Genomic DNA, 22,983 nt, shown 5'->3' with positions numbered 1-22,983 from the left:
AACGATTATACTAATCAAATATCAAATATATAAATAAGTAATTTCGTGAATAGTCCCTTTCGTAACTTCGCCCCATAAGGGGCGATTCGTCGGATTTTTAAAATGGCTTTTTATAGATTATTTTAGGTTAGGTTGGGTTAGGTGATTGCCCCACAGGTTTAGGTAATTGGCCCCGCAGGGGCTAGAAATAGAAAAAAGCTACTGTGAAAAACACGAAGAATCGCCCCATAAGGTGCGATGTTACGAAAGGGACTATAACCCGTAATTTCAATTAGACCTTAAATAGTAAAAAATCAGCAATTGACTAATATTTACGAATTATAAAAAGAGATTGATCTTCATAAGCTTCTAGGTTATTATATTTATTTTGTTATTTATCTTTTCTTCTAGGATATATTAAAGTTCAATAGGCTTATTATTAAGATTAAAAAAAAAAAAAAACATTTTATTAGGCCAAAATTATTTCACATATCAATGTCAATTGTGCATCCCTCGGTGCCTGGTAGATTTTTGTATGCCATACTACTAAAACCTGATCAAAATCGCCTTGGGCCGTTTTCTTACGTATTTTTATACACCAGTGGAGAAAATTCCTACTTTCGCGGTTGAATATGCTTCCTTTAAAAATAATTATCGTCGTTTGAATTAAACTTCTAAGGCATTTGGGCCCCAAGTTTAAATGTTGCTGAAAAATGGAAAAACAAAATCCAAAAAAAGAACTACTCAACGTATTTGTTTTATAAACATTTACATAGGGTCGCCCACTTCCCCCCATCCCCCCTCCATCCATATAATACCCTGAATGTTTATAGTGACCAATCCCCCCTCCCCCCCGCCCTTAGTGAGGGTCCCCCTTGCCGTAAGAAAAAAAGGCATGATGATATGATGAACCCTAAAGAAATTTGAATCAACACGACCAACGTAGATTTCAGTGTTAGATCTGCTGCTTAAGGCTACGGTCATTTGAGAAACGTGGTCACAAAACAGCTATTATCATAGTCAAGCAACCACGCACAGGGTGTGGCCAGTAAAAAGCAAAAGCTATAACAGCACAGACAAGGAGTGTGGTCAGTGTACAGCTTAACTTTAAACAGCACAAAGAAATATAAGGTAAATAAATAGGTACTTTTATTACATGATTATTTGCATATTTAATTTAATTGTTAAGAGGCGATATTTTATTTCTTTCATAGAAAATTTGATTTTTTTTATTAAATTTGTAAGGAATTTAATTTGAACCTGTTGGTTTAAAATTACTGAACTTTGTTAGTCTTTGGTGCTGATATTTTATCAACATAAAACTTTAGTCGTTTCATCATTAATAGAAAATTTAAGTTATGCTTTTTTTTCAAAAACGTAATTCTCTTGACAGAATCAATTAGAATATCATGTTAACAAAAAAGTCCTACGTTTAGCATTAAAGATTTTAGTTAATCTTTCTTGGAAAAAATAATAAGAAACTTAATCTATACAATTTAGATTTTATACAAAAAATACAAGGATGACAAATTCTATATGGAACAAAGCTTATGAAAATAAGAGTAGGAAATGCTATGCAATGGAAGGAAAAAAAATTGTATTAAAAAGTGAATGCTAATCTTAATAATATCTATATTATACGCAGAATTATAGAAGATGGACATAATAAGTTGTAGAGTAGATGTTCAGTAGTCACAAATTTTAGCTTTCTTTCTTTCATAACAGCCAAGAAATTTATAGAGTAGATCAAATCAATCAAATCAAATTTTATTTAACCTCTAGATCCGACAACCACTGATCTTGGACAATTCTCCGCCATCAGGGCAAAAATAATATTAAATAGCAAGATATAAAATACATATATCAATTACATTATATAAAACATGATGGTTTATTATTTATTACCCATCTATTTATCATTATTCATATTTATTACATTTTTAATAATAATAAAGCAATTGCATAGAATTAAAATGATAAAGATTAGCGGATTTTGCCCTGTCAAAATAACCAGGTGCAGAAACGTAGCCCTAAGGCTGGAGCACGCCCCTGTTGGTGTTGGGGCGCTATTGCTGGCCAATTATTTCGACTTTTGATTTGATTATACACTGTTATCAATCAATATAATAATCCGCTGTTGTGCTTTATTGAAATCCCTACACCCCCAGCTTTCTCGGTCCGCCGCCGTCATCAGGTATCCCCCTACCGCCATGAAACGTCATCAGATGCATGCTAAAAAATAGGTTAATACAATTTAAAGGTCCTAAGACCAATAAACAAAAGTTATCAGTAGAAAGAACGATCACCGGCTTGAACGAGTCCCATTATGATATTATTATTTTTCGGTTAAATAGTTCCATTAACTAACCCCTCCAGAAAAAATAGATGCGCAAAATAAAAGAAAATAAGCCGTCTATCTCAAACAACAGCTGAGTAATTCAAAACAAAGTGAGCTCAGAAAACAAATAAAGTAAAATTAATTGCGTTACAAGCAGAATAGGAATTAAAGAAAAAATGAAAAATAGGCTAATTTGAAAATAAATAAATAAGATATTATCACATGTAATATTAACAAACAACCAAAAACATACTTTCTTGCCGTATTTTTTTTTTTTTTAAATTGGTAAAAAAAATAGTTTTTCTTTCTTATTGTTCGTTTTTAAAATGCCCATCCCTTAAAAAGTTCACAAAAATGGTGAAATTTTTGAAAGCAGATTGGAAACGCAATTGATCCCTGCTAAAATTTTAAGCTGTTATTATCTCAACATTAAAATGTCTTTTCTAGTATGGCTTCCAAACCGATAAATATCCGCTGGATTAAAACCGGTTCTCAGGTATACTTTAAAATCATGCATAGCATAGTATTACAGACATTTTTCACGAGTATTTTTTAAATCTTAAAATTATTACCAGTTTTGTTAGCCAAGGCATTAATTAGAAAACGTTACACAGTTGACATGATATCTAATGTCAACATATAGTTTCCACGTTTACCATGATACGGGCGCCATCACTTTTTGCTTAGAAATTCCTTTTTACTTGCTTGAAGCAAAATATTTAATCTTCTTACATTTACGTTTTATTAGTAACACGACTATTCTATATTTTATCTTAACTGTACGTTTTATAATAAACGTTATAAAACCTAATTGTGTATGAAAATTTAAATTTTAAAATTAAAGATTCAAATAAATACAAGAATGCGCCCCTAGCATCTAGGAGCTTTGTAGTTGTAAGGGAGGGAAAGCAGAAACAAAATCCATTTCGATACTTTCGAAAATCTAAAAACCAAATAGCCTGGAAATAATGTGAAGCTTCCAGAAAATGAAGAACTCAATCGGTTTAGTAGTTGTCAAAATCTTAAGCTACAGACAAAAAAAAATATTTTATCTAAAAGGATTGGTTTAATCATAATTAAATCATCAAATTAAAAATATCCTAATAAATTGATGAATAGCTTTCTAATATATTTAAACATCCCGGTCTAGCCGTTTTAGGGATTTAAAGTAACAAAATAAACATATATACATACAACAGCATTAGTATACAGGATACTTTGTTTTTCTATTTCATTATGTTGGTCATGAAATATGTGCTACTTGTTCTATTACTGCCCATCATTTCTTTTAAAACTTTTGGTTGAAGGAGGAGGGGTCAATGCACGACGACCAGCGACCAGGGATCTTTAGGGATAAGACAATGGCCGATAAATTGATGTTATTCCACAATGATGATACACAAAATAACTAATCATAATTATTAAATATTCCCCAAAGTTGTTAATCCAACATATAGGATGCATTATTATAAAACTTTGGGGACTAGTGCAATAAACAGCCCAATATTCCATCCCTCCCTGTGAAAGTTAAAATTTCAATAACTTTTTATGTCAGTTGCAATCGGCTACTCCCATATAGGCCTCTAGGAGCACTTAAGAAAAGGGGTGATCGACCCTCTACTTTAAATTTAAGTTTTAGAAAGGAAAAAATATAAAAATGTTTGGCGACTTTTTTATATTGGGTGGGTCGAGGATATCTCCCCCAAAATAGTAATAAACCTTCCCCAGACCAGAAAGAATCTTCTTTTTAGAGGAGAGACATGACGGTCTATTAGTTTTTAGACTGCTACAGACACGCACTTAGACAGACAGACGGACACATTAGAATTAGACATCCTTACTTTTAAATAAGTATGTTTCATAGTACAAATATTATTCTATCCTATTGATTAGCAAGGTGTTTTTATGTCCACTAAGATTTCATTAATGAAAATTCCAAATAAATTTAGTACAGGTTCAAGGAACTATTTAACTTCCCCTCCCCCTTAAATTAGTTTATCCTTCATTTATTCTATCCTTGTAAAACCAGGGAAGGGGCTGAAATTGGGCTAATTATTACACCAGTCCCCAAAGTTATATAAAAACGTTTTTTTATTGACAACTTCGGGATTTTTTATCAAATTTTAATTGGTTATTTCATTAAGTTAAGTATCCAAACGTTTCAACCACTATTTGTAATCTACAGAAGGGGTATTTTTGTGTATACGCATTATGAATGTACACCAATTTATCTGCCATTGTCGTTCCTTTAGATCCAAACGGATATAAACTATAGTAGCTGTGCTACTAACTATCGTGTTTCTAACAAAATTGCCAAAAAAAAATACAAAAGTCTTGCCAATAAAATCCAGTCAAATCTAAACCTTACCACGTTATTAAGTGAACCGGCAGTTTTTATTAACATTTTTCCATTAACTTTAGATTGGGTAACTAATAACCCTACCCAACCTCCACACTATTAGAAAAAAAACAGTAATGTTTTTTTTTAATGCCAATTATCAGCAAGCAACCTTGCAATAATAGGTCTACTCCATTTTTATGTGAATTTTTGTGCAGCTTAAGTCTTAAAGATAGAAATTTTGAATAGCTGAATAAATTATTAGTAGTTTATATTACTAATAGTGGTTGCGCCCCTAGCATCTAGGGGATCTATATATATATAAAGAGGGAAACCATCTTAAAACCTAAATCTATAAATAAAATAGCCTAAAACCACCCCTGGATATATGTAAAGCTTCCCTGAAATGGAGAACTAAATAGGTTCAGAAGTTTTCGAAATCTTAAGCTACAGACAAAATAAGCCTTACTACTTTATATTATAGGATAGGCTATGGGAGGGTGAGAAAATAAGTCAGAAATAAGACATAAAATTAATTCAAGACATTTTAAAGCTTCCTGGAAAAGCACAACCCATTAAACAGGATAATAACAAAAAAAAAGTTAAGAGTCTGATTGGGGGGGGGGGGGGGGCTGGTTCCGGTTCATTGCAATAATCTTGGAATTTTAACTCTACCGGCATTTTTTGTGTGTATGAGTAAATTATCAACCATTTTGTGGTTTGCATTTCTCCTGAAGGAATTTGCTGAGAAAATTTTTACCAAGGACGTTTGCTCAGCACTGATGGAGATGGGGTTTCTAGAAAAATAGAGATATAATTACTTGGATGTTGCACCAGATTTTCATGTACTCTGATAATGTAATAATTCCGGATGGCTTCTTAAATAACGATACAGCCACTTGCTGTACCCCATCCCCCTGTACCCTTCTATTGAATTAACGACCTGACCAAAAAATGAGGTTCATATTAGCAACCTAAAACATTATGTGTTTCATCTTGTGTTTGGCTTATGATCTTTCGAATCTCCTGATAGACATTTTACATAAAAGTATTATTTTTTTCTTGGGGGGGGGGGGGCATGTGTCAAATTCTTCAATAAATGATAAAGGCAGGATTTTTTAAGAAAATTCCTAAGGATCTTGATTAGGGGCGCAGCTTATGAATACAGAAGATATAAAAATGAGGAAATTTATGTTATTTCTTACAGATTAATAATTAAATGGGTTGCCTTAATTATAGATTGTTTTTCACTTTTGCATACCCTGCTCTTATTGGTATGCTAATTTTTTATGCATTTAAAATTCAGAAATTTCTTGCGTTTCTGCCTTTAACATAACTTAAATGAGGAATTATAGCAAATCTTGCATAGTTGTTCTTTGCAACGAAGCTTCAAATAGGTCCCAAGCTGGTTTTAGTCTATTGTATACCCCTTTGAAAATACAGATGCTAAGGGCACAGCTACTAGTAACTAATATAGCATTCATAGCAATAATATTTGTTATATGATTTCCCTTATTACTCTATAGTACAATAAAATACAAACTTTGCATGGGGGGGGGGGGGGGGTTGACGCTCCCACCCTCCTCTTTAACAAATAGAAAAAAAATCCAAAAGAATAAAAATAAATTGCGGTCTCATTACTTTCAAAAATGTGGTATGTCAAACCCAGAGGCTAAAAATGAATTACATATTTACCAGCTATTTGGGGGTAAGGAATTGACTAATTAAAATGTAAATATTACTACTCCAATATGTAAGAATGTATTCTCACCGCATTCCTGTGGTTACTAGACCCGCTACCTACTTCCGCACCGTAAAAGTCACGGATTTAAAGACTATGACTGTGATCATTTTTAATCTGCACAGGTTTTATGCGATTTTAATAACTACTAAACCGATTAAGTAATCTTAGGCATAGGTCCCAGGATGGTTTTTGGCTATTGATTCAAGTCTTTGGATGGTTTAAGGCTATTTTACATTACCCTCATTGCCCATTTGAATACAGAGGTCCTAGATGATAGGGGCGCAGTCGCTAGTGTCTTAAAAAGTTTCTTTTGCTGATAATTTAGATATATTAGAAATTATTACATAAATTTTAAAAGCACAAAAGCAAACAAGCACTAAAATCAGGGAGTAAGGGAGAGACAATGGATCGAATATTTAATTTTTAAGAGTCTCACTCAGACTTTGGGTACTGGCTTAAAGGGAATGTGCAAGAATTCAGCAGGTTATGACTGACTTTGAGTACTAGCGCATCAATGCCCCGTTAACTAGCTGAGTTAGTTTTGAATATAGAAGACAGACAAATTTGTTATTAGATGACTGGTTTTAACAAATCTTTTTCTTAAGAAAATGTCATTTCATGTATAAAAACTCTACTGTGATATTTATGTATTTAACAATCTAAGAATCACTTGAATTTAGGTAGCAATTAAAAATATATGAGAAGGGTTGACGAAGTTCTAAGGGTGATTTTTCTAGTGATTAATTACAGAATGTTTACTACATTGTGAAGTACTGATAATTTAATTTTCAAGTAAATGATTTTTTTTATTAGAACTAATTTGGTTCTAAATTATATTACCACGATCCCTTAACAATTTTGGTCAAGTTATCACGACCCTTTTGCCAACCTCTTTATGATTGTATCGTATAAAAAGCTGCTTTACCGTGCATACACTTGACGTTATTCTAAAGTTAAATATAAAAAAATATAATTAAACCAACCCGGGACCTATATAAAGCATCCTTAAAAATGAAAACTAAATCAGTTTAAGAGTTATTAAAAGCTTAGGCTTCAGACAAAACAAACTTATTACTTTCTATATTAGGATTTGTTTAACCTCTAATTTAGTTTAACATCAACTTTTCAACCCATTTTCTTTTAAATATATATATTTTGCACAATTATACCTTTAAACTTGGAAATTTTATTCACGTTTCACGTTTTTTCTTATTCTATTCACCTTTCTTTTTTAGTAGAGAAGCTACTCTGGAATTTACTTTGTATGTCTTTTAGTCCGTCAATTTGTGATTGTTATTTAACCCATTAGTGCCGAGCGCCACTTTTATGGACCGATCGAGCTGAAAATCTCAGGGAAGCTTTATAATGGTCAAAGCGGAATTCGTATTTTTTTGTTTTGCTCTAGTGGCGTGCACAGGAAAGTTGCAATAAAACCCGGTTCGGCGCGAGTAAAAAAACCTTTCGGCATTAATAACCGTTTTTGGCCCTTTTTGGTGCTTTCCCCCGGCATTAAAGCCCGTTTGCGACCTAAATACCCGGTTTTTTGGCGCGAAAAGTTAAAAATGTAATTTCTGAACGCCCAAAGTGAGATGAACACTTTTTAGAACTTTGATACGATCCGTAATTGAAAACTACACAACCTCATGTAATTGATAGAGCTACAACTAACATACAAAACAATTTATATCACATTTAAGATTTTGGCTATAGGTGCCGCCGTTTTCGGTTAAAAAAGCCCATTTCGAAGAAGTTTTAAAACTTTTGCTAATATTTGTATTGATAATAATGGGAGGGATATTGATAATGTAATTTTTGAACGTCCAAAGTGAATTATAGAGTAGCAACTATTCTAGTAGTATCAGTAATTGACAAATATATAAAAAAAATATAATTTTTATTGATAAAGGAAAGACTAGAAAAGACTTATTACATATCTTTGGCCTAAAGTATTTAAAAAATATCACAAACAAAAGAATAGAATAATACAGTAATATCAAGATAACAAAAATGGCCTAAAACCATCAAATTTGCATAGAATACTGGTTAGTTACGCCCCCATCCTGTGGGGAAATGTCAAGATAAGCAAAATGGCCTGAAACCATCAAATTTACATAGAATACTGGTTAGTTACGCCCCCATCCTGAAGGCGATGACAAGATAATGGAAATGGCCTAAAACCATCATATTTACAAGTAATAATAATTGAATTTTCGTGTGTTATGCCCCCATCCTGTAGGGCTATGACAAGATAATCAAAATATAAAATAGTATTGTTTTTTTGAGAGAGAAAAAAACATATCCCGCCCCCCCCCCACACCTTAAAAATATTTATGTAATAAAGTCTAAACCAAGATATATCTATCTATCTGTCCATCCATCCTTTTATTTATCTATCTAACAATTGTTGATTATCATTGGGAATCTACATAAATTTATCGGCCATTGTCTTATCCCTATATATCAGTCTATCTATCTATCCATCCATCCTATTGTTTATCTATCTAACAATTGTTGATTATCAGTGGGAATCTACATAAATTTATCGGCCATTGTCTTATCCCTATATATCAGTCTATCTATCTATCTATTGATCCTTTTATTTATCTATTTATCAATGATATTTATCATTGGGAAATAAAGAAATTTTTACATTTGAAGAGAATAATAAATGATAAAAAATATCTAATATATCTAATGGTTGAAAAGTTAACCCATTAGTGCCGAACCGGGCAATAAAACTTTCGGGTATTTTTACTCACGCCGAACCGGGCCTATATAGAACGTAAAAAAACGATAAAAAAAATCATATAAAAAATAATAATTTGAATAAAACGAATTCACAAATGAATGTAGTTGCCAATAAACTTTAAATTTCACGAAAAAAATCACTAACTTTACTTCATAAACAAAAAAGTTAGGAGGGGTATTTTAAATCACCTTGTTTTTTTTGGTTCACCCATTTTCGATGAAAGATTGTGGCCGACCTAATAGATAGAAACGCTTCTCTCTGGGGGGAATTGAAAAACAGCACAGTAAAGGGTAGGCTCAAGCGAGCATGATGCAATCAAGAAACTGAAAACCGGTTTATTTTGGCATTTTCTGGAACCGGGCGTTAAAAGCCGGTTCGTCGATAAACTGCATATTTATTTGGTAAACTTACTTGGTTTGTCGGTCATGCTACAAATGCTGTTTTATTTTATTTTAATTCTAACAACTACGCCCCTAGAGACCTCTGTTTTCTGCAAGATCATGCATCCTGTTAAACTGTTTTTAACCTATTTTTTTATCATATATCAAAAATATACTATGACACCAGTAGAATCAGACTGCAGAGCCCAAATTTGAATTAAGTCCCCAATAAACTTTTTTTGGGGGATTTAAAAATCAATTTTATATGTTGCTGTGATCATTTTGATGGAAGCAAAAGCATTTTTTAGTTTGGGGTTAAATTGTTTCTTACAGAACAATTTGATGTGATTCAGATTATATCAATACAATAATAAAAACTCTACTCTGTTCGATGCAAATAATTTTTTTCTAAAACAATAATTTATATAGAAGAAATTTAACATTAAAATAAAACGTATTATTCTGAAGTCTGAACCAATTACAAGTCTTGTTTCATTTCTGTTTTTTACAATTCAAAAAAGAGTGTTTTCACAAAGTGACTTATTTACAATGTAGTTAAATAATTTTTATTTAATTAAAATGAAAAGAATGAAAACTATACACGTAAAAGATACATAATTTTTAAAAATATTTAAAAAAAATAAGTTTGAATAATCTTATTTTATATCATATTTGTATATGTGTCAAAAATAATTTTGTTGTATTGCATAAACATTTGTTGACATCTTGTCATGTTGACATCAAATTTAACCCTTTACAGCCAATTTTTATGTGTTTAAAATAGGTGAACGAACACAAACATGTTAATGTTAATTCATTGGTATATTGTAAAGATTTAACTTTTTAGTGAATTTTTATAGTAAAATCATAAGGCCTAATTTTACTCTATACCAGAATACAATATTTATGAAGCAAAACACTCTAAAAGCTACGAATTTTACCCAAATAAAAAAAAGACCTTTTGCTTTGATCAAAATGACTACGGCAACAGTAAAAATTAATATTTAAATCCCCCCAAAAAAGTTTATTGGGGACTTAATTCAAATTTAGGCTCTGCAGTCTGATTTTACTGGTGTCATAGTATATTTTTTATATACGTTTTAAAAATAGGTTAAAAACAGTTTAAGGATTTAGGATCTGCCAAAAATCTAGGAATTTTAAAGGCTGCTAGCTGCCAAACGGCTGAACGTACAGATCATACCTGCACACCATTTTAAGCGGTATAAGAAGGCCTACAAATAATCTGGAATAGCCAAGATCCAATGATGCACAGGGAAAGCTTCACTGAAGAAAAAACGCGCAAAATAGGCCTTTTTCGCGCATTTCTCTGCACTGCGAGATAATTATGCATTATTGATTTATGGCTATTCCAGATTATTTGTAGGCCTTTTTATGCCGCTTAAAACAGTGTGCGGGCATGATCTGTACGTTCAGCCGTTTAGCAGCTAGCAGCCTTTAAAATTCATAGATTTTTGGCAATTGTCGTCACCAGCAATATTTTACCGTGAACTGCAGTAGATCCAGGATTTATCTTACCACTGACCAGTGAACATTGCTATCATAAATCAATTTGTCGGTTTGTCTATTCATGATCTATATGGAGCTTCGCTACTTATGAATGTTGTCTTCCTTATTTTAGTTTATTTTCGTTATCATAAAATAGATCTATATCGTATCGTATTATAGACAGCTTACCGCGGCAATTAATATAGAAAAATATAAGATTAAAAGCCCCAGGCGAGAAAGACTAAACTACATAACTTTTGCTTTTCTCCCAGCTCTTTTAAAGAGATTTTTTTCCCTCTTCCCTTTTTCTTTTCCCTTTATATGACGTCATAATGGAATCGTCTTCATCAAAAGTTATGTAGTTTAGTCTTTCTCGATTTTAATTTCCTGTGGATATTAATCGGTTTAATACGTTTTTAAGACATGCTGGAAATGTTATTCTTTTTATCTCTATTTACTTCTTTTTAGTCAACTAATTTTTTACAATAATGGTTTTTCTCGTATTCATTCGAATCCGGTGGATAGGAACCGGTTCTCATCCTTCGGCACCTCGGGGCTAAAAAAAACTGGTTTTAATCTTAAAATTGTACATTCTATATCCGTGGAAAGCCGTTGATAATACTAAATGAAATAACTATTCTTTTTCATTTTTATAATCTAAAAAATCTTATGATTTAAGAGTAAGTGTGTATGTTTCGAAAGATCAAAGGGATGGTTTTAGGGTATTTATTTTGTAAGGGGAAGCGACACACACCCGAGAAAAAAAAACTGTTTGTTACTTAAATATTTTTTCTATTTCTCAATTATTCTTTTTTATTTTTCAAAATAATACCAATTATTTTGTTGTGATTTTCTTGGAAAATATTCATTTTCAAAAAACAAATTTAATTTTTATTTTCTATAAATATTTAATATACTATGAAAAGTGTAACAAGGGTAATTTTAAATACAGCAGATTTTATGGAGAAAAAAAAATAATTTACTTTTGAAAATAAAGTTAATTTAAATTTTAAAATATTTACTTGCAAAATGTAATTAAATCACACAAAAAAACAATGACTCATTTAAAGATTGTTATTAGCTTTAAATTTAAGAGAAAAGGAATGACGGCGGTTTCCATTTAAAGTGCCCAGTCGAGCACCTAACCACCCCCACTTAGTTTAAAATGGTTAATGTTTTTATTTGAGTTTAGATAATTTAGGTTGTATTTTGTGCAGTGACGCCTGCAGGAGTAAGCTAAAATTATATTTATTTATTATTTTAAATTTTAAACAAAATTATAAAATGGTAATTATATATTGTATAACAAACCTATATTTTTAGAGTTGTTTCGCTACCAAACTAGACAAAGGTCAAAATCCTTCATTCTTTTTTTATCCTATCAAGAATAAAATTAGAAATATTGAGAATTCTAAAAAGATAAGTTTTTAGTTTTGGATCAGGGAAGTAGGGTGAGTAGAAATATACGAATAGCCTAAAACATTCCAAGACTTTAATTAAAAGAAAACTATGCAGTATAAAATTAAAATAGAGAACTCAGTCGGTTCAGTGGTTATTGAGATCTTAATGGTGAAACAAATCAAGAAGTAATTATGTAATACCTAATATCTGGGAAAGGGATGGAAATAAAATAGGCTTAAACCATTCCAAGACTCATGTGAAGTTTTATTAGAATGTAGAATTCTATCGATTCAGTGGTTAGCTAAATATATTCGGACACATAAGAAACCTTAATTTCATTATATTTGGTGCGACTCCTTTTTACGTTTATATATTCCTGTTGCTTTAATGGACATTGAATACGTGGATATTGTGATTGATAAAAATTTTGTCCCAGCTGGCTAATATATCGATATCCCTAATCTCCACCCCTCCCTTTTGACTTTATCCCATCCCTGAAAATTGAGAATCGTAATGACCAATATATGAGGACTATATTATTAGCAACATAAATTGACGACATAAATTCCCCTGTACAAAAATACACGTATTATTTATCCACTAGCGGCTACGTCCCTAGTTGCCTCTAGGGGTACTTGAGGAGAGGAGAGTGGAATTTGATAACCCAATTTCTTATTTTAGATTTTAAAAGAAAAAGTTAAAAAAAAATTTTGGTGGGGTGAAAATTTTTTTTTTTTGGGAGGGTGCCCCTCCCTATTTTTAATTTTAGTTAAAAAATATAAAAAAAAATTTTGGGGGGGAGGGGATTTTTCATTTTTGGGGGGGTTTGGGGTGTCCCACCCCCCAAGAAAATAGTTATAAACCTTTCCGGGACCTATGAGATTGAGAAGCTACCCTGTTAAGGAGAACCCGATCGGTTCAGTGGTTAGCGAGATCCTTCGGTACAAACAAACACACAAACACACAAACATCCTGTTACTTTAGTATAAGGATTGTTGCTTTGTACCTCTAAGATAAATAAAGATCTACATTTATTCATGTAATTTTCTTTTTGAAAACATTTTAGAAATGCGTAAAATTTTAAACAATGACAACATCATCCATAAGATATACAGACATCTACTAGTGGCAGCGCCGGCCCCGTAGCATCTAAGGACTCTGTAGTAGAGTGTCATAACTATAGCCTAAAACCATTCAAAAATATAGATTTTCAACAACAAAAATTGCGTAAAACCATCTTGTTACTTAATTAAACTTCCCTAAAAAGAAGAAAATAATTAGTGATTGATCTTAATCTTCAGAAAAAAAACTGGATCATATGAAGGAAATGAAGTCATTCCTAAAAAGGACAGAAATTCCCTTCCAAAAAGGACAGAAATCATCTTCCTTTTTCTCAGATATCTCAAATATGGACAAAAATCACTCTCCTTTTTCTCACATATCTGAAAAAGAGGATAAAAATCACCTTCCTAAATCTCACTTTATCTTCCTAATTCTAAGAAAATTAACCCAATACCTCTAAGTTCTTCCTTATTCTCAGATAGCCTACCTTATTCTAAGAAATTCTTCCTTATTCTAATAAGATCTACCTTATTCTAAGAAATACTTCCTAATTCTATGACAATCTACCTTATTCTAAGACATTCTTCCTTATTCTAAGAAATTCTTCCTAATTCTATGAAAATCTACCTTATTATAAGACATTCTTCCTTATTCTAAGAAATTCTTAGTTATTCTAATAAGATCTACCTTATTCTAAGAAATACTTCCTAATTCTATGAAAATCTACCATATTATAAGACATTCTTCCTTTTTCTAAGAAAATCTACCTTATTCTAAGACATTCTTCCTAATTCTATGAAAATCTATCTTATTCTAAGACATTCTTCCTTATTCTAAGAAAATCTACCTTATTCTAAGACATTCTTCCTTATTCTAAGAAAATCTACCTTATTCTAAGACATTCTTCCTTATTCTAAGAAAATCTACCTTATTCTAGGACATTCTTCCTTATTCTAAGAAAATCTCTTCCTAAATCTCACTTAATCTTCCTAATTATAAGAAAATTAACCCAATACCTCCTAGTTCTTCCTTATTCTCAGATAGCCTACCTTATTCTAAGAAATTCTTCCTTATTCTAATAAGATCTACCTTATTCTAAGAAATACTTCCTAATTCTATGAAAATCTACCTTATTATAAGACATTCTTCCTTATTCTAAGAAAATCTACCTTTTTCCCTCAAAGTCTTCCTTCTCATCACATATCCTTCCTTTGTCTCAGATAATTTAGCTAATTCTTGCTAATTAGACCAACCATTCCTGGGATCTTAAGCTTCAGACAGAAAAACCTTACTATTTTCTTCATATTCTACCAGGAGATGAGAAAAGTGCTGTGTTGCAATAATTTTATGTAGATCAGATTTTTTCATCCAAATAAAAAAGCTAGCTTTTTTTATTAGTGAAAAATAAGAATGTTTTTAATTTAATGACAAACTAGCCCCTAGAGACCTCTTTAATTTTAGTGGGTTTCTAATTTTTTTTTTTGGGGGGGGGGAGATTTTTCCTAGGGGAGATATCTCTTTAGAATGTGTTAGTACTCTCCCCCAAAATAGCTATAAACCTTCCTTTGTCTTATAAGAAGCTAAACAGTAATGAAGAACCATACTGCTTCTATATATAATATTAAAAAAATATTCTTATAAAAAAGGTAGCTTTTAGAAATTAGAAAAAAAAAACGTCCGTCAGCTTGGCTAGCCTGGACAAGAATTTGACGCAGCACGGCCGGCTACATGGTAAGGGAGGGGGTGTATTTTTTATGAACGAACACAAACCCACAGACATACATTTAAAATAAGACCATAGACTATGTATATTTAGAATTTTAAGAATTTTAATGGATAATTAATTATATTGTTAGTGTTTTATTTCAAACTAGCGGCTACGCTCCTAGAGACACTTTTAGGGGCACTTTAGGTGGTGGGAATTGAATTTAATATCTCCATTTTCTATAGTAGTTTAAAATGAAAAAGTGAAAAAAATGAAGGGAAGGGGGTTAATTTTTTTTGTTTTGGTGGGGGGGGGGGATCATACTCATCCCCACATTTTTCATTTCTGTTTTTTTTTATTTTAAATTAAAATTTTTTGTAAAGGAGTAATATTTTTCAAGGTGGGTGGTGGTACCCTTCTCAAAATGGCTATAAACCTTCTCAGGATCTATAAGAAGCTACAGTGTAAAAATGAACCATATCGGTTCAGTGGTATCTAATTATTTTAAAAAAACTTTTATATTACATATTCTATATTTACAAATTGTCTTTGATATGTTGTCCTTGTCCCATGCCGAAACAGAGAAATCAACCTATAATCAGGAATTAAGAGGGATAGGACAATGGATGATAAATCAATTTACTTAATTAATTAAATAAAAAGTCTCTAAAGTTGTTGAGCCCATTAATAAGAAATTGTTAAAATAAAACTGTGTAATAATCCAGGGAGGGAGTGAATATTGAGCTGTTTATTACACTGCACTGGTCCCCAAAGTTTTATAATAACGTTTTCTTATTCAGTGACTTAAAACTTTTATTGAATTTTATTGGTTTGTACATTAAAATGAGTGTCCTGTCCATTAACGATTCAATTCAACCACTAATTATAACTTACAAAAGGGATAATTTTATGTTTAATCAGTGAGGATTTACATCAACTTATCGGCAATTGTCTTATTCTTTAGATCCCTGTTAATAGTAAACGATTTAACCACCAATTATAACTTACAGAAGGGATAATTTTATGTTTAATCATTGAGGATTTACATCAACTTATCGGCAATTGTCATATCCCTTTAGATCCCTGTTAATAGTATATTTGGGGAATGAATAATAGAACATATGGTTTAGTGAGGGGATGAGTGATGACCAACATCAGAGCTAAAGAATTGTTGATTTTCGGATATTTTTATAATTATAAATATATGTTCAAAAGATATAAAGGATTATGAATTTTCTTAATATTCATATTACTTAATACCAAAAAATAAAATATTTCTTAATGTCAAAACTTTTTGTATTTAGATTTTAGTATTGGTCTTTAAAAGCAACAAATTGGGTCGAGTTGGGTCAATATTTAAAAGGATGGTTCGATTTTTAAAGCTATAAGTACCCTATCTTATTGACATAGAGTTACATAGAAAAGTTGTCGCCAAATTAAGTTGCTAACCTGTTTATTGGTCAGTTTATTCACCATAAAGAAGGAAAAGAGATAGGGTAAAGGGGAGAGGGGATAGATAATGTTTTAACCATCTACAACAATGATATTTTAAGAGGATACAAAATTATGGTTCAACTTCCAATTAATTCTATATTTATTCACGTGGATATTATCACAGGAGAAAATTTTTAGTTAGTTTAGGTTGCAATTTCCCTTCGATTTTATTTGGTGTACCATTTTTCCATTAGGATGGGAGGAAATAGGGTAAAGAATTGGGTGGGGAAGATCGTTATTTTAGCCCGCAAGAGAGTTCACTCTATTATAGAACATGAAATGTTTCGTGTAAGATCTAAGTAATAATAAATCCATTGTGGTGAATTCAAAATTAAAAAAAAAATTGAAAATTGACCCACTCTAATTGCCCTTGAATTGATTTCATAATTATCAGCTGTTTTAGTTTACCGACGAAAAGAATAAGTTGCCAACTTTCTATAGAGTTTGTACCACATAAATAGGAATGTGAAGAAAAAAAACATTACATTGGTTGAGACTAGCAGCTACGCCACTAGAGGCTTCTATGGACACTTTGGGTAATTAATCAAATAAAAATGTCTGACTCTAAGCCTGGGATTTTATTTTTGAAAAGGAAAAGATTTTTTTCTGATGGTTAGGGGGGAAATTTTTTTCTTTAGGCAATTTTTCTTGGGAGCTCAGACAAACATCCTGTTACTTTTATAAAAGGATTGCTAATTACATATAGTTATTGAAGAAAATTATCAGTAAAATATACAAAATATTTTAATTTGTTTTGAAATTATTACTTTTTTGGTCTTGGTCTAATATTTTATGTGTTGGCTAGAGAAAGATTGTAAAGACTACTTGTCTTTTTCTGTTATCCTGTTATTATTAGGTTTATTTCTCTGCAAAATTATGTTAATATTATTAATAATTTTATGAATAAAAACATAAACACTAAATGTCAAAAGATACAACCAAAAAAAATACTGAATTTTCTATTATTTCTTAAGATAATTTCATACTTCTGACTGGGGTTCCTATTAAAATGTACTTTATGAATTTCCACCTCTAAAGTACAAACAAACATTTCAGGTCAAAAGATACAACTCAAACTTATCCTACACATGTTGTTCTGATATCCCAATAAACATAAGGAAATATATGTGAGAAAAACCAAGATTTTGAGAGAATAAGGAAGGGGAAAAGGCAGAATTTATATATTCTCTATACCTCTATTTCAGTTATGATATCCCAATATAAATTAGGAAAATTATCTGAGAAAAAGGAAGAATTAGGGGAATTAAGGAAGAACTTCTTAGAAAAAGCTAGGTTATCTGAAAATAAGAGAGAATTAGTAAGGAAAAGGAAGAAGTTCTTAGAATAAGCTAGATTTTCTTAGAATAAGGAAGAATGTCTTAGAATAAGGTAGATTTTCTTAGAATAAGGAAGAATGTCTTATAATAAGGTAGATTTTCATAGAATTAGGAAGTATTTCTTAGAAAAAGGTAGATCTTATTAGAATAAGAAAGAATTTCTTAGAATAAGAAAGAATGTCTTAGAATAAGGTAGAATTTCTTAGAATAAGGAAGAATGTCTTAGAATAAGGTAGATTTTCTTAGAATAAGGAAGAATGTCTTAGAATAAAGTAGATTTTCATAGAATTAGGAAGTATTTCTTAGAATAAGGTAGATCTTATTAGAATAAGGAAGAATTTCTTAGAATAAGGAAGAATGTCTTAGAATAAGGTAGATTTTCTTAGAATAAGGAAGAATGTCTTAGAATAAGGTAGATTCTCATAGAATTAGGAAGTATTTCTTAGAATAAGGAAGAATTTGAAGGAATAAGGTAGACTTTCTTAGAATAAGGAAGAATTTCCTAGAATAAGGTAGGTCTTCTTAGAATAAGGGAGAATTTGTTAGAATAAGGTAGATTATCATAGAATTAGGAAGTATTTCTTAGAATAAGGTAGATCTTATTAGAATAAGGAAGATTTTCTTAGAATAAGGAAGAATGTCTTAGAATAAGGTAGATTTTCATAGAATTAGGAAGTATTTCTTAGAATAAGGAAGAATTTGAGGGAATAAGGTAGATTTTCTTAGAATAAGGAAGAATTTCATTGAATAAGGTAGGTCTTCTTAGAATAAGGGAGAATTTGTCTAATTAAGGTAGAATTTCTGAGAATAAGTAAGAATTTGGGTAAATAAGGTAGATTTATTAAGCATAGTTGTAATAGTGAGGAAAAGGAAGAATTTCTAAGAATTAGGAAGAATTTGTAAGATGGTGGACAGAGGTCACCTTCCTTTAGTGAGAATTTGTAAGATAGTGGACAGAAATCACCTTCCTTACAGAGAATTTGTAAGAAAAAGGAAAGTAAATAGCCTTCCTATACCCAAGGAAGGGAATTTCTGTCCTTTTTAGGAATGACTTCATTTTCTTCATATGATCCAAAAAACTTTACTTCTTTTTTATAATTTAGGATTAAGTAAAATACTCTGACAAAAGTAGCAATTAATAGAGAAGATACGCTGCTCTATGATTAGAAATGACTTGCTATGCGTCTTTTTTTTTCTCTATTATGACGGACTAACCCTCTTTTATTTACTTAAATTCTTAAACAAGCAATTTTAGAATTAATTTCAAGTCATCTTGGTGTAACAAAAGCGTAATAAAACCGGGAGGGAAGATTTTTTTACAAGAAAAAAAATCACAGTTTGAGACAAAAACGATTTTTTACAAGTTAGTGTGCTGTAATTCTATCAACATAAGATTATAGAAAGAAAAATCAATCATATGATAGCATTGGTTAAAAGTTAAGCCTAAGTTAGCCTTAGTTATTGTTTAATCTGATATTTTGAGAAGTCAATCTTAAATGAATTTTTAGATTATCTAGACTATTATTAGTTAAAAATGTCTAATTATAATTTTAATGCCAGAAAATAAAATCTAAATTTTACCATCTACCTATGAATTTAGTAAAACAAGGATGACAACATCCTTACAAGCAAATTTTTTAAATAAGGGGAAAAACACATGTAGAGTGACATAAGTTAAAAAGTTTAAAGGTCAAAACGAAAATGTATGTAAATTTGTTGCAAAATGGTTTAAATGCAGGATTTTTTTAGTATGTACTTCATTTTAGGACTTTATTATAGTGATGCTTCGCTTTGAACATTGTATCTTCTTGACCTCATACAAAAACTAGATGAATTTAAGATAATCATATCATACAATATCCTGCTGACAAAAGTTAAAAAGTAGCATGTTTTAAATAGACGTATGGACTTTCTATTAACATTTATAGAGTTGCTGCACTCTTTAAATCGTACAATACTATTGCAGAAATCATCATTTCAGGTTTGAAATCGATAGACAAATTATAATATGTCTAAATTAGCTATAAGAGCTATCTCTTACGGACGGACAGACAGTTCGGACCTAACATTATTTAACATTATTTCAGGGTTCGGAAGCCGCGCCTCAGCCGCGCATAAGCCTCAGTTTTAAACCTGCTTGTGAGCATAAAAAGAAATTTCAGAAAGAAGGATTGTCTGCTAAAGAGCAGTTTTATACATCCAGCTGATAACATGAAGATTTCACTGAGGCTTACACGCGGCTTACGCTCGGCTTCCGATCCCTGCATTATTTGATGTTTGTCGGGTACTATAATCAGCTTTTTAGAAGCGCAGCAACTCTACAATGTTTTTGGCTTCTTGGTCTTTAATCCTATGCATGCTTGCCAACATGGAGCTCGTTTAGTTTAGGGAGTTTCAGCCCGCTGCAAGATTTACTTTGTTAGAGAATATAATGATAATCAAAAAATATATTAATTTTGTAAGACATATTTTTAACAGCAACGCTACTTTTGGATAATATCATTCTAATTTTAAATTTCAAATAAAAATTATAATCAGAGTCTCTCAGTTCATAGAATTTTAATATTTTACAATATATTAACATTTTTTGCCTTGTAAAAATTTCAATTCGTGATTCGTCAATTTTTATTTTTTTTTTCTCAAGAGCTTTTTTAGTATTTTTTTTGAACATTTTTCTATAAATAGGGTAAGGCCGTAAGTAACAGTATGGCTATACTCTGCGCCAAGTTTAGATAGGATTCTGGAATTTTTATTTGGATTCCCCTAAGGACATAATGAAACACATAATAAAATAAGATAAAAACAAAAGTCGAATTGCTCGTTTAGACTGCTTCATAAATAGTATTTGGTAAAGGAAAATTGAAACTTCTTCATTATTGGCCGATTTTCATAATCTATTAATTGGTATTTGTAAAGCGCGTGAAAATGTCATGTTTGGTGATTTACTTACAATCTAACAGAAACAAAATTTATGACCAAAAAAATCGGTAGTCAGTCAGTCCGTAACTCTATGGGTAATTTTCTCGGCTGATTTTAAAGTCTGTCTGTCGGTCGTGCTTCAAAACTTTTTATTCTTTTAGGGTTTCGTTATACTCTTGGATTTTTTGTTGCATATTCTATTTCTTTGTTATAAGAACTGAACATATGCTTTATAACTTACTTTGTTCGCTTGTTCATCCATGAATTTTAGTGCTTCGTTACATATGGATGTTGTCATCCTTGTTTAAAATGCAAGACGTATAAACTCATAATTGCATGTCATATATTTTTGTACTATGCCTGTCTACACAGGGATATGATGGGATAAGACAATGGCCGATAAATTGTTGAACATCCTCAATGGTGTTACACAAAATTACCCCTTTCCTAGATTACAATAAGTTATTGAAAAGTTTTGACCTCAACTTAATGAACAAACCAATCAAAATTCAATAAAAGTCTACAAAGTTGAGGCAATGAATAAGAAATTAATATTAAAGAACTCTCAGGACTTGCCTACAGCATTTGATTTTGGTTTTATTTTCCAGAATGACAGTATGGCTTTAAAGCCGATTATTGTCCGCTGGAATAGAACTGGTTCTTGGTCATTTTGAAAAATCATGTATAGCATCGTATTAAAGACAATTTTCAACCAATATTAAAATAAAAATATCAAAATTAATACCAGTTTTGTTAATGAATCGTAGCTAACAAAACTGGTTTTAATCTTATAACTTTTTATTTTAATATCCGCGGAAAGCTGTCTATAATTCGATGTAATAATAATAAATATTCTTCAATCTCTAATTTAGGAATTTTCCTATTAATTAGAAACTAAAAGATTTAATACAAATTTTCCTGATACCAAATTGAACGCAATTTATTTTTTAATCCCATTTTTGAGAAAATGTAATTATTCTAATCATGAATTATATAGTATGGTACAAGGTGGGGAATCGTTTGGTTTTACTTCTTTTTTTTTAATAATTAAGCTGACAAAAAAGTATTAGATTGTTTTCTATGGCTATTTTTGGACAACCCCTTTTTAAATCCTAAAATCTGTCGAAAGTAGGTATCTAAAGGATAAGACAATTGCCGATAAATTGATGTACATTCCCATTGATGACACACAAAATTACTCCTTCTGTAATTACATTAAGTTATTAAAACGTTTTACCTACTCATTAAAATTAAATAAAATTCCCATGAAAAGTATTTGGGTTAACGAATATGAAAAAGTTGTTTGGGGACTAGGGTAATTTTGCAGCATCCAACGTCCTCTCCCTGGTCAAAAGACATCTTTAAAAAAGTTATCTATTCTACATACATTTGCAATATCTTTTCTGTGATGTACTTTTCTTGTTGCATCTAAAGTGTTTTATTTTTATAACTTTGACGAAGCCCAATCTGTACCACTTTTGATTACTGTGACGTCATATAAATGAGGGAGATGAGATGAGAAGTGGGAAAGAAAACCCCTAAAAAAAGAGACGAAGAATCCCTCATTTTTATTACGTCACAGGAATCAAAAGTGGTACAGATTGGGCTTCGTCTATAATTTTGCTTCATTAAAAGAAGTAATTTTAATCTGAAGTTCATATCAAGAATACTTTACCTTGTATTTATTAAATTTTTAGTGCTTTGTACTATGTATACAAACTTTGAAACTTTAATCTTTAAAAATCTTTAATAATAAAGTCTGTATCATTTGTATGAATGGCAAATTACTAATTACATGAAATTTTCAAACACATGTAAAAGTTTCAGATTATATTTTACTGCATCCATTTTTGTAGAATCTCTGCATTGAATCTTTTATAAATATTAGGAAAAGATTAATTTTAGAGGATTTATTTCATATGCTTTCTTTTAGTCCAAAGTAATCTAATTTTAAGAACAGTGGTGTGCACAGAAATTAACTAGGGGGTGAGGGTGAAAACATTAGGGGATGAAAAAGAGGGGGTGGGGGTT

The 22,983-nt window shown here is 30.9% G+C and overlaps 1 protein-coding gene across 1 annotated transcript in view; it reads left to right on the top strand.

The window, feature by feature from the left end:
- Positions 1-929: 929 nt before the first annotated feature.
- The window catches only part of LOC145332810 (uncharacterized), a 37,777-nt gene continuing 15,723 nt past the window's right edge, over positions 930-22,983 (top strand). The window contains exon 1 of the mRNA XM_080177878.1: positions 930-1,110. The gene's annotated coding sequence lies outside the window, so the exon portion shown is untranslated. The remainder of the gene's footprint in view (positions 1,111-22,983) is intronic.

The sequence above is a fragment of the Acartia tonsa genome, chromosome 11 (assembly GCF_053477335.1).
Source record: "Acartia tonsa isolate MP-2025a chromosome 11, ASM5347733v1, whole genome shotgun sequence".
Classification (NCBI taxonomy): Eukaryota; Metazoa; Arthropoda; class Copepoda; order Calanoida; family Acartiidae; genus Acartia; species Acartia tonsa.
This window is presented reverse-complemented; position numbering and strand designations above follow the sequence as displayed.